The sequence below is a fragment of the Balaenoptera borealis genome, assembly GCF_965194805.1.
Source record: "Balaenoptera borealis genome assembly, chromosome: 1".
NCBI lineage: Eukaryota > Metazoa > Chordata > Mammalia > Artiodactyla > Balaenopteridae > Balaenoptera > Balaenoptera borealis.
Genome location: NC_138860.1, coordinates 105,820,817 through 105,838,112, shown reverse-complemented (window position 1 = coordinate 105,838,112; position 17,296 = coordinate 105,820,817).

Here is a 17,296-nt window from a genome sequence, read left to right as displayed (position 1 = left end):
CCTGGGCAAACTATTTCTATTTCTGAGTCTATTTTCTTTTTGTAAGTTGGGGCTAAAGGAGGTTTGATGTGAGAAATAAATAAGATCATAAAGTGAAAACTTTAGAATGAAGGAGACACTCACCTCCCCCATCTCAAATATTTTACTGAACTTCTTGAATCCTTTCTCTTTGTAAAGACTTGTAAATAAGGACGACTTGGAGGAATGTTTACCTTCTGATCTGTTCTGAGAAGAGAGAAAGATTTGTTCTTTTAACTAATGTCCACGGAGTGCTATTCATGTGAAGGTGGAGGCCAGGCAGTAGGGAAATGAGGAAACAACACACGGCACATCACACACCCCGAAGAAGCTTCCAGTGCAATAGAGAGCATAAAGCAGGACAGGATAGGCATTCTGTAAATGGGCAAATAATAAACACCCTGGGAGTGTGTGGGGGAAAAGTAGAGTCATTTCTGGTTGGAGCGAGCATCCTGTTGGGACAGAACAGAACCAGCGTTTACTGAGTGCTCACCAAGTGCCAACAGTGTGCTATGAGCTTGTATATGTTATCGTGTAATCCTCACAATAATCCTGTGTACTACAGACTCACAGATCCATGTTATGATTTGGAAAACTGAGGCTCTGAGAAGCTGAGGAGCTTATCTGAGATCACACAATTAGTGAATGGTGGAGTTGGGATGCTAAGCCAGTTTTATTTGATGTGTTTGCTCTTTACTCCGTACCGCTTCAAGGTACTGATACTAGGCACAGATAATAATTACAGACAATTGCCCAGTTTTCAAAGTGGGGATATAGAGACGGTAGAGGGTTCTCACTCTTGCAGGTGAGAAGAGAACATGGAGAAAGTCATGGACAGGACAATGTAGTCTCACTTCCAGTCACGGAATCTTATCAAGGCACCATTTCCATGAGGGAGACCCATCAAACAACTGGATCTCTAACAGCTCTAAGTGGAGCAATCTAGGGCTTAAATAGGAAATGCCACTGATTAATGAAAAACAAAAAAGAAAAATGAGGGCATTTCTGCCTGGCATCGTCACCTGAGAGCCAACTCACAGTTCTGGCTTTGCCATCCACTTACTGCGGCCCCGAGGCCCCAGGAACCATGATTGTCCTCACGTGTCTTGGCCACCCCCCACTTTGTAATGCTCTAGGCTCCAAGCGAAAGGGTTTTTTTGGTTGTTGTTTGTGTGTGTTGTTTTATAAGGAGTCTCGCTGACTTTTCTCCTTGTTTAGACTACAGGGACAGAGTCTCTCTGGACAGTTTGGAGCCTCTCCAGGAACGCTAACCTTCTCTGAAGGGGGTTGCCCTGAACAGGGGAAATGCTTGCTCTTCAAAAATGCCTCCTTATGGAGGCCATCAGCTGCTTCATTTTTGCACAGTCAGGGAAGTTTCATCCTCAGATAAGGGATTTGAGAAGAGTTGGCTGTGATTGCCTAAAAGACTCCACAAGGACAAATGTCCAGAAGATAGTCACCCCCACTACCCAGGGGCCAAGGTCTCTTTGTTTATCCCCATTGTAGCTTTTTCCTGTATTCCTGTCCTATCTGCCCCCATCTCATGCCCTGTTTGGAGTCTGGAAGGAATCACAGCCCCTGGAACAGTATCTGGAATAACCTATAGGGAATCAATTTATAATGTGCCTTTTTCTTTCATTCATTAATTTGTTAGTTCATTCATTATTTATTCACTTATCTGAGTAGAATTTTCTATTGTTAAGAAACATTTGTTACATGACATCATTGTTTTCCTAACCACAAGTGGTGGAGAGGATGCTGACTTCCTTTGTTTTGTTCCTCTAAAGACCTGTGAAAGCAAGGTTTCTAAAGAATTAAGTACTTTGATGAATGGCATTTCTACTTCCCATCAGGTGATTGGAAACGTTTGACACTGAAGGTGAACCAGTTTTCCAGCTTAGTCTCCCCTCAGGATCTGTGAAAGATCAAAGATTTAAGAGTGTAAAGCAGTGGACAACCAGTGGGTTCAGGCTCAAGTGTGCCGGCTAGAATCCAAGTCCATCCAGCCCCCAACTAGGAAGGGAGCCCTCCCTCTGGCAAATGCACACTCCTGAGGGTCGTGGGTTGGTCTGAAGATACAAGTCACCAGATGTGTCTTTCTCATTCCCCACATCTCTGTTAGTCCAATGGTAGCATCATGTGGTGTTTACACGTTAATAAGAGTTTTGTTCTTAATTATGTCCTTAATACATCCTCAAGGAGGATGGTGATATAAAGACTGTAAAGAGAGTGTGTTAAGAACCTCATTATTGGGCTTCCCTGGTGGCGCAGTGGTTGAGAACCTGCCTGCCAATGCAGGGGACACGGGTTCGAGCCCTGGTCTGGGAAGATCCCACATGCCGCGGAGTAACTAGGCCCGTGAGCCACAACTACTGAGCCTGGGCGTCTGGAGTCTGTGCTCCGCAACAAGAGAGGCTGAGATAGTGAGAGGCCCGCGCACCGCGATGAAGAGTGGCCCCCGCTCGCCACAACTAGAGAAAGCCCTCGCACAGAAACGAAGACCCAACACAGCCAAAAATAAATAAATAAATAAATAAATAAAATTAAAAAAAAAAAAAGAACCTCATTGTCAATGGTGTATCATATATAAAGGGAATGTTTGCTTATACCCTGAGGAAATGTAAGGGAGATTTTATACTCATTTATCAAATCAAATGTCAGCCAGAATATCATTTTAAAACACAAGTGACTCAGTGCAGTGAGCAGGCCCCAGGCTATTTTCTTGTGCCATTTGATGTCTCCCATCATTTCTGCTTTTCCCTCTCCCCCACTTTGACAGTACCCTCTCTTCCCCCCTTACACATCTCTCTCTCCCTCTTCTTCCTGATCAAATCTCCTGTATCCAGAAATCATCTGAAACTTACTACCTCTCGGGGGTAGAAATGATTCAATTTGGTATTTCACTGATGGGACTTTGAATGTAATAAAATAAAGAAAAAAGGAATGAAGACTTAAATGCAGACTTTCCTACATGTGGGAACTGGCTGGGCAGGTCTTTAACAGATGAGAGCTTCCTGGAGTCACTGGTATGAAATGGCTTAGGTGATATAACTCACTCCTATTATTTGACTTCTCAGCAACATCTGACATATTAACAACTCCTTTTTTTATAAAACCATCTCCTGTCTTGGATCTTCTGTTACCATACTTTATGGCTTCCCCCATTTCATTGTCCAAAGCATCTCAAAATTCCTTTGATGGACCCATCTCTAATCAAGGTCTGAGGTCTATCCTCTCCTCAGAGTCTGTCTCAGATCCTCTTCTTTCTTTCTTTCTTTCTTTCTTTCTTTCTTTCTTTCTTCCTTCCTTCCTTCCTTTCTTTCTTTCTTCCTCTTTCTTTCTTTCTTTCTTTCTTTCTTTCTTTCTTTCTTTCTTTCTTTCTTTCTTTCTTTCCTTCTTTCTTTCTTTCTTCCTTCCTTCCTTCCTTCCTTCCTTCCTTCCTTCCTTCCTTCCTTCCTTCCTTTCTTTTCTTTCTTCCTTCCTTCCTTCCTTCCTTTCTTTCTTTCTTTCTCTTTCTTTCTTTCTTTCTTTCTTTCTCTATGCTCTCCCCTAGGTTGGTTTGTCGATTCTCATGGCTTTTAAAAACCATCTTTGTGCAGATGACTTACACATTTTTATATCCAGACTCCTGAGCTCTAGACTCATTCAAACATTTACTTGATCTGTCCAACTTAAGATAGCTAAATCAAAAACCTGGCCTTTTTACCTCTAAAACCTGTTTCACTTCTCTACCAGTCTTTCTTATCTAAATAAATGGTACCCCCAGAAGGCTGATTTATGACTTTTGCTAGAAATTTAAGAACTATCTTTGATTCCTCTCTTTTCCTCACCTCCTATAGCCACTGCATCATCCAATCCTGTCAATTTTACTTCCAAAATATACCTGAACTCCACCAGCTTCTCTCCATCTCCAGTACCTCCATCCATCCTGATTTATGCACCATTATTTCTCCCCTAGACTCCTGGAATAGGTCCCTAACTGATATCTCTGCCTCCACTCTTGCCCTCTGCCCCACCTCACCAAATTCTTATTCAGCAAAAACCAAAAGTGTAGTGGTTAACACATATATATGGAATCTAAAAAAAAAGAAAAGGTTCTGAAGAACCTAGGGGCAGGACAGGAATAAAGACACAGACGTAGAGAATGGACTTGAGGACACGGGGAGGGGGAAGGGTAAGCTGGGACAAAGTGAGAGAGTGGCATGGACATATATACACTACCAAATGTAAAATAGATAGCTAGCAGGAAACAGCCACATAGCACAGGGAGATCAGCTCAGTGCTTTGTTACCACCTAGAGGGGTGGGATAGGGAGGGTGGGAGGGAAACGCAAGGGGGAGGAGACATGGGGATATATGTATACGTATAGCTGATTCACTTTGTTATACAGCAGAAACTAACACACCATTGTAAAGCAATTATACTGCAATAAAGATGTTAAAAAAAAAAAAAGAGTAGTGGTTAAGAGTGAATACTCAGGAATCATATGGCCTGGATTTGAATCTTGGCTCTGCCGCTTCCTAGCTCCATGAACTTAGGCAATTTATTTAAGTTTTCTGTGCTGCAATTGCTTCAGCTATAAAATGATGATCATAATAGTACCTACCTTGTAGAGTTATGATGAGTGAGTTTTTCCCTTTTGACGTGAGTGGAACTTATTAATATGTCAATAAAACCATGTACTTAAGATCCTTCAGTGCCTTCCCATGTACTTGATATAAAATTCAAGCTCCAAACCATGGCATTCACGTCCTGTGTGCCCTGGCCCTGCCTCCACTCTCTCCCTCCCTCACTGTGATCCAGACACACAGGTCTTTTCTTGGCTTCTCAGGCATGCCAAGCTCTTTGCTGCCTCAAGGGATTTTCATTTGCTGTTCCTTCTGTCTAGAAACTCTTCCAGTGCCTGGCTCCTTCCCATACTTCAGATTCAGCCTGGGTGACACTTCTTCTTAGCAACCTCCTCTGGCCACCCTATTTAAGGTAAGTCCCCTTTCTATTCTCTACCACAGCCACTTTGTTTGTTTCCTCTGTATCACTTATCGTAGTATTTGGTAATTTTATTTGTTCTTGTTTTCTGTCACCTCTACCAACATGTAAGCAGCTCTTGTGAAGACAGGACCATGATTGTCATGTTCATTGTTGGATCAGTAGTGCCTGGCACAGAGTAAGTGCTCAAAAAATATTTACTGAATGAATGAAATGAACAACTGTTAAGCCAACCTTGACCTTCAGTAGGAACTCAAGTGTAAGCCAGAATCCAAGTTCTGCAGGATATATCAGATAATACGCCAACAAGTACTGGCCACCTGACTTGCTTTGTTGTTCAATAAAGCAAACAATACAGTGGAACAGTGTCAGCTGGTGAAGGAGAAGGCGTCCTGGACATGGAGCCAGAAACCCTGGGTTCAGTGCAGGATCTGATACTAACTAGCTCTGTGACCTTGAACAGGTTCTACACATCTCAGAAGCCCACCATCTTATTGGAGAATGAGAGTGATTGGAATAAGCAACTCTCAAGGTTCTTTCTAGCATAAATATTCTGTTTTGGATGCCATGTTTTCTGCAGAGAAGGTGCATCATTTAGATTTCCTGGGGGAGATAAATCACGAGCTGAGTTTTAGGAGAATCAGAAAATCATCAGTGAGTGCTTAGGAAGATTCTTCTTGGGGCTATTTTAAATTGGTGGGACTTCATCCATTTGACAACTATTTATTCATTACTGTGTATTCCCTGAGTCATGCTCACTGTACCCTGTCTGGAAGCAGCTCCTCTCCCTTTTCTTTGTTTCCATAGCTCTCACACACATATGCACACACACACACACACACACACACTCACTTACTGACGTACACACACACCTTCTTTAACGGTAAGCTTTTTACTCTTGTCGCCTAACAAAATCTCTCTTCCATCAATTTATGAAGAACAAATATCCCTAATCTCATCAGAAAAGGATCATTGGCTACACCTCGACCCAGAAAAGGAAGGCAGTGTCTCCATGTGTTCATCCTGCTCACCTTGAAAGCCTTTGTGTGCACCCTGGGTCCTGCCCAGAGCCTACAAAGGTCTTCATTCACTGCCTGCTCCACTCAATCACTTTTTCACAAGAACAATTTAAAACTATTTTTGACTCGACTAATAATTAGTATTAATGTAATAATATTATTAATATTAATATTGAAAGGATATAATTTTAATATATTTTATACCATAATAGTACAATGTATTAGCTACATTTGGGGATAATGGGCTCTCCTAGGTTTGGTAAAAAGATAAGTCTCCATAAGTAAGTATCTGTAAAGGGTTAAGTAGATCTGTTTAAGATTTACTCTCAGCAAATTTCAAGTATACAATATTGTATTATTCAATATAGTCTCCATGCTGTATATTAGATCCTCAGAACTTATTCATTAAAAAAAAAAAGATAAGCCTCCATGAACCATCTATTATTGTTTAAACTCTACCAATTTTTGGAGGACCAACTCACATGCTGCCTCCACCCTAACCTTTCTTTATTCATTTGATCAGAAGTACTCTGCCCTTTCTTTGGACTGCTGTAACACTTCATTGATTCATTTGCTCATCTAGTCAACAAATATATACTCTGTGTAGACAACAGTCTCTGCTCTCATGGAGGTTATAATCTAGTGGGGGGGATACAAAAATGTATATATATTTTATGTTAGATGGTGATAAATGTCCTGGGGAAAATAAGACAGGAAAAAGGTGTAGAGAGTTCCAGGGTGGGGGGAGAATGGCTGCAATTTCGAGTAGAATGGCCTCATGGAGAAACGATCTTCAACCAGATACCTGTTGGAAGTGAGAAAGTGAGCTGGGAGGTGCTTGAGGGGGAGGAAATGACAAGCGCAAGGCCAGGGAGCCCAGAGAAGAGTGCGTGAGAGAGTCTAACAGGTGTGGAGGGCAGATGTGTGATGGTGGGAGGGGGATGGGGTGCAGATCCTGTAGCTATTTAAGGATTTGGCTTTCACTTATAGAGCGATGGGAAGCCATTACAGGGTCTGAGCAGAGAAGTAACATCATCTGACTTATATTTCAAAAGGATTGTTTCAGCCGCTGGGTTGCAAATAGGCTGGCATGAAAGCAAGAGCATTGTCGAAAGGCTAAGACCTTGGTGGTAATGGTGGAAGTGATGAGATACGGTTAGCTTTTGCAACTGTTCTGAAAGTAGAGCTGGCAGGAAATCATACTCAGATGTGAAGTGTGAAAGAAAGATGGGGAAGATGGGGAAGGGAGTCGGTTGGAGGAAGGTTATAAGTTCAGTTGTGAACATGCTACGATTGCGGTGTCTCTGTGACATTCAGGTCTAGATATGGAGTGCAGAGTTATATTTATGATATTGGAACCATTGGAGAGGTCCAGGCTGAAGATGTAAATTTGGAAGTCAAATACATATGAGTGCTATTTAAAGACCAAGACATTACCAAGAAATGATGCTTTTATCTGTGCCCCCTTTAAGCATGCTTTCTATATTTTATTATTACTTGTAAGTTTCCTCTCATCCATTACTAGATTATTTCCTTGGAGATAGGTTCTGTGTCTGCTAGCCCAGAGGCTGGTTCCAGGTAGAACCTTAGTAAATGATTTTAGTTTTAATCAATAAAACAAGTTAGTAACAGTGCAAGACAGAGTGTGATTAGAGTTTAAATTGTAGTAGGGTTAATACTAAAGATTTCAGCAAATGACGTGCTCATTGTGGTCTGGGAAGGCCTGGCCCAGAACATAGGCACTGAGAGGGGAAATAAGGAAAGGGAAGGGACTGGATAAGGGAAGGAGAGAGAGGAGAAAGGATCCAAGAATTGGGAGAACAGGAAAATGAGACTTGTTCTGGTTCTATAAAGATTATGCTAATTGAAGAAGAGACCCCAAATCCTGAATTTGGTGAGACTAAAGACTGAACATTCGCACCCCCCGCCAATGTCCACCACCACCCAAATTCATATGCTGAGACCTAATCCCCAGTGTGATGGTATTTGGAGATGGGGCTTTTGGGAGGTGATTGGGTCATGAGAGTGGAGTCTTCATGATTAGGATTAGTGCCCTTGTAAAAGAGACCCCAGAGCTCTCTTGCCCCTTTCCCCCATGTGAGGACACAGTGAAAAGATGGCCATCTATGAACAAGGAAGCGGGTCCTCACCAGACACCAAATCTGCTGGCTCCTTGATCTTGGACTTCCCAGCCTCCAGAATTGTGAAAAATAAATGTTTGCTGTTGAAGCCACCCAGTCTATGGTATTTTTGTTATAACAGCTTGAATGGACTAAGGTGATAAGAATAAGAAGATGATTGAGGAAGGGGATGGTTTAAAATGGTGACTCTCAAACTTGATCCTGCTTAGAGGGCTGGTTAACACCACAGATTGCTGGCCCTGCTCCCAGAATTTCTGACTCAGTCTGGAGCAGGGAGGAGAATCTGTATTTCTAACCAATTTCTAGGTTCTATTGTTGCTACTCCTTCGAGGTCTGCACTTTGAGAATCACTGGCTTAGAAAAAAGACAGTCTTTCTTTCTCTCTTTTTTTTTTTTTAAGTCAGTAATATGATTATTAGTCACCTCTACAAGAGTAATAACTTAGAAATTATATTTTCACAATTCATTAAGCATTTAAACCTAATTTTTATACACAATGGGGTTATAACAGGGCAATGTTAGTTGGTTCATTGTATATTCAGCTTCCAAAGATGTTAACTGATATTTCCTAATTTGATAATGGATCTATGTCATCTTAAATTGTTGGTATAATCTTCGATGGAGAAAAGGAAAGTATTTCTGGAACCTCAGGGCACCTTCAATTTTTTTCCCCAGTTTTATCGAGATATAATTGACATACAGCAGTGACTATGTTTAAGGTGTACAACATAATGATTTGACTTACATATATTGTGAAATAATTATTACAGTAAGTTTAGTAGATATTCATCATCTTACATAGATAAAAAAATTTTTTTTCTTGTGATGAGAACTCTTAGGATCTACTCTCTTAACAATTTTCACATATATCATACAGCAGTGTTAACTATATTCATGTTGTGCATTATACCCCTGGTACTTAGTTGTCTTATAACTGGAAATTTGTATCTTTTGACCACTTTTATCTAATTCTCCCTCCCCTCACCATCTTCAATGTTTAATTTCTGTCATTTGTGGATAAAAATTAGATCATTGTAAATTCATGAAATTTTTCAAGAGATAATATCAAAAGTCTCCAGGGAGTAGCTCACTTCACTAGAAAAGACAGGCTTTCTAAAATAAATTGGCAAATTGTACTTTGCATAAATACATGTAACAAAAATCATACTTGGATTTGTTAAGTACTTTTCTAGGACTTTTGGCCTTTCAGGTTTCTATTTCAGTCTTATAGATTGAAACATTTTTTTCAGCAGGTCAATATTTTTGCTGGCCTTACTTGGCATCACCTCCAACTCTCACCAGACTTTCCTTCAAGCACTGGGCCAATGCTTGCTGTCAACACGCATCCTGAGATGGGAGGGTTATAGAATTCCAGAGCTTGAAGAAAGCGCAGATATTATGGAGTCCAAGCCCCTTCCTTTACATATTAATTTATTTAATAACCATTTATTGAGGTCATGATATGTTCCCAATGCTAAGCTAGATACTGAAGATATGATAACAATTATAGTAGTAACCATGCCATTTAATATTTTTGAGAGCTTCCTATGTGCTACACAGTGTTCCAATGCTTTACATGCTTTACTCGTTCAATAGACACAACAAGCCTATGCAGTAGTACTCTTATTATCTCTGAAGATCGAGGATAGACAAATTATGGCCTGTGGCCTATTTTTGTAGGGCTCATGAACTAAGAATGTTTTTTACATTTTTAGAACATTGTAAAAAAAGAGAGAGAGAGAGAGAGAGAGAAGCAGAAAATGCTACAGAAACTGTATTAGGTTTTGCAAAACCTAAAGCATTTACCATCTGGCCCTTTATAGAGAACTTTTCCTGAGTCCTGTTACAGATGAGGCAACTGAGCCAAAAGGAAGTCCATTGTACCCAGGCGGTCTGTCTCTGGGAAAGACAAACTATTTCTGAGTTGCTCACAATTAAGTCCCAGAGAGGTTAAAGAGACTTTCCCGAGTTGTACAGTCAGTTACTGGCAGTGCTGGGACTCTGCCAAGATTTCCAGTTCAGTGTTATTTCTGATACACCCCAGGATGTTCTTCTTGGTACCTCCCTAGACTAGACCTTAAAAATCATCAGTTTTAAACATGTTAAATACTTTAATTTCTTCTCCTATTTACCCAATGCAAAGTTATCTAATGAGGAGAACTCCAAGACAGCTCAACTCATTTTGGGATAGATTTAGGGATGTGAAGTTTGTTATCAGATATATGGATAGTTGATGTCCCTCATCTATACCTTATCTTGCCTTCTTGCAAGGTTTGGGCTGCTATGAAGAAGACGTAGCTCTAACTGCCTGGGTAAGTCTGAAAGCTTTTCTGTGATGATATATTGTATTTTCTTCTTCTCTTTTTTTCTTTCTATTGACTCTGCTAACACATGGTTCTGTAACAAGTTTTAGTTTCCATTTCTTAGGTTAAAATTATTTCTTGCAATAAGCTGAAAACTTTAAATAGAATGGATGATATACCTTGAGGAGCTCCAAAGTAAATCTTGGGGCCAGAGGGATAATTAGGGCAGTGGCCCAGGTATTATCAAAAGGAGTCTCTGTACCAAAAAGGCAAGTTCTTCATGCGCCCTAAAGAGAAGCCAGCCAGGCCACATGTCTCTGCCCACTCCTCACATTTAGGATTACATTGATCAATATCTTTATTCCTTGCTAAGGGAAATGCCATTTCACTTGGGCTCAGGGAACAGAATGCAGCCACCAATAACTGATCAGTACAGATACTCATTTTAGATATGAGTAGCCAAGAATCAAAACCATTGGAGGAGAAACCAGCAGCATGAAAGAGAGGCTTCAAAATGGGAAGAAAAATAGAGAAACTAAATCCTGAGGAAATAGAGTTAGTACAGGATATAGGAATTTAATAAAATTCTGTTTATCTCCAGAAAGATTTGAGAAGCTTTTAAACTCACAAAATAAGAGTAGTAGCTACAAAAAAGAAGCAACTAGAGAACACAAAAGGGCTTTAGGAAATTAAAAACTTGATTTACAAAATACCCCACACCCCTCAGTAAAAAGGTTGAATGTAACAGCTGACAACTGAATGAGCAATGGAGAAGAGGTCTAACCAAAATAAGTACAATGCAAACCACATATATAATTAAAATTTTTCTAGTAGCCACCTTATGAAAGTGAAAAACAGGTGAAGTTAATTTAGTGATATATTTTATTTAACCTGAAATACTATCATTTTCAAATGTAATCGATATGAACAATTATTAATGAGATATTTGCATTCTTTTTTTTTCATTCAAAATGTTTGAGTACCTGGTGTGTATTTTGTATTTACAGCACATCTCATTCTGGACCAACCATGTTTCAAGTGCTCAGTGGCCACATGTGGCTGGTGGTTACCATATTGGACAGCATAGATCTAGGAGGTTGAATTGAAGGAATTATCCTAGAATAGAGTAAAAATGGGAGAGAAAAATGGGGAGACATATTCAATCAGGGATGAAAGAAAAGAGGAAGAGTTAGAGGCTGTTGTAGAAGTTCAGGGGAGATGCATAACAGTGGGGCAACAATAGAAATGGAGATCAGCGGGAGGTGACAGGATGCCTTTGGGATAGAAACATGGGGTTTGTTGACAGAAGAGGACGACCAAGGCATAGTTCTTAGTTTCTGGCTTAGCAATTTGATGACCAAAAGGTTCTTTTTTTTGAGGGGATGCAATGTAGAACGTAGCCCAAAATTTGAACCAGAGAGATACAGCGCGGCATTCTACTAAGTCAATCTTTTCAGCACCATGTGGTAAGGCTTTTTTCTGGACACAGGCAACCTTTCTTCTTACCTTCATTTATTGCAGTCTGAAAAATAATTTGCATATTTTATAAATTAAACTAGCAAAGGGAGAGAAGGGTGTCTCACTGTGAATACACAGTCGTTTTAGTCAGTCTGTGAAGAGCATGAAAGCGAAGCATCAGAAACAGCAGTGACTGTTGAATGGAGAGCTCAGAACCTGATTCCATTGTTGTGTTATCAAGGACTGGGAATTTTCCCCCTTCTCCCACTCTCCTCCCTAGCACTTTTCTGGCAATAAGTGCTTTCACCATCTTTTGAACTGTGGAAAATACTAAGCCCTAAAACCAAAATAACAATTTTCACTTCAGTTCATTACATGTACCTGCTTCTCAGAAACTAGTTAAGGTTAAAGGAGGCCAATTTCTTAAAGTTCAGTGGTAGGACAAAACTACCATTGTTCTTTTTAAAAGCAAAGCATTGGTGAATTTATATTTATTATCTGAATGTTCTTTATAATCAGAATGTACAAAGATTCAAACCAACACATGCATAATATCATACAGTTTGCCACATGCTTTTCATATATAATCTCAGCTAATCTTCATAATTGTTATTTAAGGAGTTATTACCAACTTTTTAATAGGTGAAGAAGTATATTTTGAAAGATTCACTAACATGAGATAATGTACATGAAGTGCTTAACAGAATGGCACAAAAATACCTGCTGAATGCTATCTATTGCATTAATAATACTACTGGTGATAATAATAATAATGATAATAATGATATTAACTTGTTCAATGTCACATAAGTGGTGGGAATTTGAACTCAGGAATCCATGATAATTTTATGAGCAAATTAACTTGTCAAAGTGAGTCTATCTTTACTCATTTTTATTATAGAAGTAATGTACTTACACAGAGAGTTTGATGGAGAAAAATAAGTCACTCACCCATAATTCTACCATTTCAATATAATAGATATCATAAAAAGTGATTTTATATTTGTAAAGGTTTCTTTTAAAAAGTATTACTGATGCTTTAATTTGCCTTCTTTTCTAGAATCTTTCTAACATTTTTTTCAGAGTAGAAATAAAAACCACACTGGTTTTCTTCCACTTTCTCTTTCAGTGGCATTAAAATGTCTAGATTTCACATTCTAATCATTCTAATTAAGAATTGTTTTGGATATTAACCCTATTTTAGACATTTGGTTTGCAAATATTTTTTCCCATTTCTTAGGTTGCCTTTTCACTTTGTTGAATGTTTTCTTTGCCATGCAGAAGCTTTAGATTGATGTAGTTCTACTTGTTTATTTTCCTTTTCGTTTCCTGAGTTTTTGTTGTCAAGTACAAAGTAATTGCCAAGATCAATATCAGGAGATTTTCTTTTTTAAAATTAACTTTTATTGGAGTATATTTGCCTTACAATGTTGTGTTAGTTTCTGCTGTACAGCAAAGTGAATCATCTATACATATACATATAACCCCCCTTTTTGGGATTTCCTTCCCATTTAGGTCACCACAGAGCACTGAGTAGAGTTCCCTGTGCTATACAGCAGGGGTCCCTAACCCCCAGGCCACGGACCGGTACCTGTCTGTGGCCAGCTAGGAACCAGGCCGCATAGCAGTAGGTGAGTGGCTGGCGAGCGAGTGAAGCATCATCTGTATTTACAGTCGCTCCCCATTGCTCACATTACCACCTGAGGTCCACCTCCTGTCAGATCAGTGGCAGCATTAGATTCTCATAGGAACGCAAACCCTACTGTGAACTGCGCATCGAGGGATCAAGGTTGCACATGCCTTATGAGAACCTGATGCCTGATGACCTGATGTGGAGCTGAGGCGGTGATCCTAGCACTGGGGAGTGGCTGCAAGTACAGATTATCATTAGCAGAGAGGTTTGACTGCACAGAGACCATAATAAATCAACTGCTTGCAGACTCATATCAAACCCTATCAGTGAGTGGCAAGTGAAAATAAGCTCAGGGTTCCCACTGATTCTGCATTATGGTGAGTTGTATAATTATTTCTTTATATATTATATATATATAAAGAATATATTCTTTATATATTACAATGTAACAATAATAGAAATAAAGTGCACAATAAATGTAATGTGCTTGAATTATCCTGAAACTGTCCCCCTGCCCCCTGTCCATGGAAAAATTGTCTTCCATGAAACCGGTCCCTGGTCCGAAAAAGGTTGTGGACTGCTGTTATACAGTATGTTTTCATTAGTTGTCTATTTTATACATAGTATCAATAGTGTATATATGTCAATCCCAATCTCCCAATTCATCCCTTCCCACCCTTCCCCCTTGGTATCCATACATTTATTCTCTACATCTATGTCTCTATTTCTGCTTTGCAAATAAGATCATCTATACCATTTTCCTAGATTCCACATACATGCATTCATATACAATATTTGTTTTTCTCTTTCTGACTTACTTCACTCTGTATGACAGTCTCTAGGTCCATCCACCTCTCTACAAATGACCCAATTTCGTTCCTTTTAATGGCTGAGTAATATTCCATTGTATACATGTACCACACCTTCTTTATCCATTCCTCTGCTGATGGACATTTAGGTTGCTTCCATGTCCCAGCTATTGTAAGTAGTGCTGCAATGAACACTGGGGTGCATGTGTCTTTTTGAATTATGGTTTTCTCTGGGTATATGCTCAGTAGTGGGATTGCTGGGTCATACGGTAGTTCTACTTTTAGTTTTTTAAGGAACCTCCATACTGTTCTCCACAGTGACTGTATCAATTTACATTCCCACCAATGGTGTAAGAGGGTTCCCTTTTCTCCACACCCTCTCTGGCATTTGTTGTTTGTAGATTTTTTTGGTGATGGCCATTCTGACAATTGTGAGGTGATATCTCATTGTAGTTTTGATTTGCATTTCTCTAATAATTAGTGATATTGAGCATCTTTTCATGTGTTTATTGGCCATCTGTATGTCTTCTTTGGAGAAATGTCTATTTAGGTCTTCTGCCCATTTTTTGATTGGGTTGTTTGTTTTTTTGATATTGAGCTGCATGAGCTATTTGTATAATTTGGAGGTTAATCATCTGTCAGTTGCTTCATTTGCAAATATTTTCTCCCATTCTGAGGGTTGTCTTTTTGTCTTGTTTATGGTAGGAGATTTTCTTCTATGTTTTCTTCTAGAAGTTTTATGGTTTCAGGTCTTATATTTACATCTTGAATCCATTTTGAATAGATTTTTTGGGTATGTTATAAGAATGCAATTTCATTCTTTTGCATGCGGATATCCAGTTTTCCCAGCACAATTTATTAAAGAGACTATCCTTTCCCCATTGTGTATTCTTAGTGCTTTTGTCATATATTAGTTGACTGTATATGTGTGGGTTTATTTCTGGGCTCTCTTCTGTTCCATTGATCTATGACTCTGTTTTTATTCCAGTACTATATTGTTTTGCTTACTATAGCTTTGTAATATAGTTTGAAATCGAGGTGTGATGCCTCTTCTTTCTCAAGTTTGCTTTGGCTATTCAGGGTCTTTTGTTGTTCCATATGAGTTTTAAGATTTGTTTTTCTATTTTTGTGAAAAATGCCATTGGAATTTTGATAGGGATCACCTAAATCTCTAGATCACTTTGGGTAGTATGGACATTTTAACAATATTAATCCTTCCAATCCATGAATATAGAATGTCTTTCCATTTCTTTGTGTCTTCTTCAATTTGCTTCATCAATGTCTTATAGTTTTCAGTGTATAGGTCTTTTTCAATAGCAAAAACCAAATAAACTGATTTAAAAATGGGCAAATGATATGAATAGACATTTTCCCAAGGATTTTCCAAACAGATATATGGAAAGGTGAGCAACATCACTAATTATCAGGGAAATGCAAATCAAACCCACAATGAGATATCACCTCACACTTGTTAGTATGGCTATTCTCAAAAAGACAAGAGGGGCTTCCCTGGTGGCACAGTGGTTAAGCATCCACCTGCCAATGCAGGGGACATGGGTTCGAGCCCTGGTCCGGGAAGATCTCATATGCTGTGGAGCAACTAAGCCCATGCACCACAACTACTGAGCCTGCATGTCACAACTACTGAAGCCCACGTGTCTACAGCCCATGCTCCATAACAAGAGAAGCCACTGACATGAGAAGCCCATGCACCACAATGAAGAGTAGCCCCCACTTGCTGCAACTAGAGAAAGCCTGCAAGCAGCAACGAAGACCCAATGCAGCCAAAAAAGAAAAAAAAAAAAAGGAAAAGAGAGAGGAGTCAAGATGGTGGAATAGGAGGATGTGGAATTCATTGCTCCTCACAAGTACGTCAAGAATTCATCTACAAATGGAGCAATTCCCACAGTGCACCTGTTGAACATTAGTGGAAGACTTTGGACATCTAAAAGAATGAAAGAAAGAAGAAAAAAAGAAAAGGGGAATCAAAAAAGGGACCAGCAATCCTAGTGGAAAGCTGAAGGTGAAGGGAGGTCCCCACACTCAGAAAAACTCCCTCACACTGTGGAAATCAGCTGGGATAGAAAAGGACCTTCAGGGGATCAAAGGAGAATGCAGCAGATGGTCTGTGGAAGGCAGGACAAAGTAAGAATTGCATGCATGCTTTACACTGCACCTCTGCATGTTCCAGCCTGAATTGTGAATTGCCTGTTGTGAAAGGGGGCTGGGTGTTGGAAAGTGAGGTTTGGAAAGCCGACCCAGGGAGGAGATGTTGGCTGTGAAAAGACAGCCTGAAAGGACAGGAGTAAGGAGTTCCACCACTGGGAAAGTCTGCGGAAAAAACCTGAGATACGATAAAAGCAAGGTGTCATTGTTGAGTGGTGCGCAAGGGGCGGAGCCGCCATTATAACTCCTTTCCCCAACCACCGGCTTCCTTGGTCTCCAGCACTGGGATGAGCTCCCATCTGAATGGGCCCACTCCCCCCTCAGGCCTGGGTCTCCTCTACCCATGAAGGCTCTGGGGGCCTGGGTGCCAACTATTCCAAAGCCTCCTTGGGAATCAGCCCTGGGCACCCCTGCCTGATGCTGGCAGGGGCTGAGTGCTGAAGCGTGGGGTTGGGAGAATGGATCTGGGGAGAGGAAAGATTTTGGGAGCATGGATATAGTAGAGGGGATGGGAATGAGGGGGTGCACGGCCAGGAATGCTCCTAGAGAAAGTGTAGTCTGCCTGAAAAGTGAGGTGCCACTGTTGAGAGGTGTGCAGGGAGTGGGGCTGCCACCAGTCCCATATGCCAGCTCCACTGGGAGGGACACCCACCAGAACAAGTGTGCCACAGTCTGTTCCAACTGTCTGTTGGTCCTGCTGCCGCAGGCAACTTGCAAACACTATATTCATGGTCTCAGTACCCCTACCCCGACATGAGTGAGT